Source organism: Alosa pseudoharengus, unplaced genomic scaffold (genome assembly GCF_046254945.1).
Source record: "Alosa pseudoharengus isolate Yale_2024_CS ecotype anadromous, Long Island Sound unplaced genomic scaffold, YU_APseudo_1.1 YU_APseudo_1.1_scf_6, whole genome shotgun sequence".
Lineage (NCBI taxonomy): Eukaryota > Metazoa > Chordata > Actinopteri > Clupeiformes > Clupeidae > Alosa > Alosa pseudoharengus.
Genome location: NW_027468848.1, coordinates 29509082 through 29510455, shown reverse-complemented (window position 1 = coordinate 29510455; position 1374 = coordinate 29509082).

Below are 1374 nucleotides of genomic sequence, written 5' to 3'. Positions count from 1 at the left end.
CATGTGCTGTATTTTTATATGACTCAACGCTGTACCTTTGGCTTGTGTGAAAATGAGAGGTAAGCTTTGTATTGAACCCCGAAACAGTAATTTTTTCTCTCTCTCTTGTTGGTGACTCACTGTCCTTCACGTAGTTTATGTAATTAATGAGTTCTGTGGTGGACTTAAGCATTTGGGTGTGGGCAGTATGACTCCGGTTTGGGCTTCCATACGTCGAAGGGGCCCGGTGAGAACTGGCTGCCGTCACAGCTCAGCATGTTCTCTCCCCGCCCTTCTTCTCTCTTACTGTAATAAAGATGCAGTTTCCTCAGCTGCAGCAGCCATGTGTTCAGGGCCTCTGAACACCATCTGTATGTGTGTGTGTGTGTGTGTGTGTGTGTTTACATTTGTGTGTGTGTGTATGTGTTTACGTGTGTGTGAGTGTGTGTGTTTACATTTGTGTGTGTGTGTGTGTGTGTACGTGTTTACGTGTGTGTGTGTGTGAGACAAAGACGGAGTTCCTTATAAAGTGCGTGACCTTCCTGCCCTGCGCTCCTGTCACTCATGCCTCTGACAAGCGGCTTGTAAAAACATCCCGGTGGGACCACACATGGCCTCGGCCACCTCCTTATCCCCTCGTTTGGGTTATCAGTGGCTCAACACTGCTGGGTATAACGGGAGGCCCCCAAATTAAGTCTCTGAGTAGAAAGCTCCAACATGAAATGGGCATTATCTCAGATATGGGTTCCTCTTATCGGTTAGAGGCCACGCAATGCTCCTTAAGGGGGACGTGGGACAGTGATTAGAAAGGGTGTAAGGAAAAGAAAGGTCTAGAAGAGACAGAGAGGATGTTTTAAGACACATAGAGCTGTTGAGTGGGCTTGTGTAAATATTGGAGAGTCTGTTAAAAACAGGTGTGATTTAAGATGGTCAAGCCAAAGGGAGCATGGCCATAACATTAATCTAATATGTGCATTTATGTCTGGTAGTGGGACTACCAGATGGATAGACAATGAACCTTTCAACCCAGATGAGCAATTCCGTTTTTCAGAGATATAGCCACAAACCTTATTGTTAAGCATGTGACATACAAAAGCACGTGCACTAGCCACAGCACATGGCATTGATAACTTTCCTCATGAACATTATAAAGTGTCCTTCATCACTCATTTTTGCTCACCTTTGAACCGTAGAAAAAAAACATGCAATGACTTAAGACACATGAGAGGATGTGCACACACACAGACATAAACATAAACACACACACACACACTATCTCCCCTGCAAAGACAGCCCAAGGGACATTTCCACCGACAGCTGGGGAGAGCTCTGGGTCTTTTTCTTTCTTTCCTTTTTTTTCAAAATGACTTTTTTTTTGTGACTAAGTCCGGAATC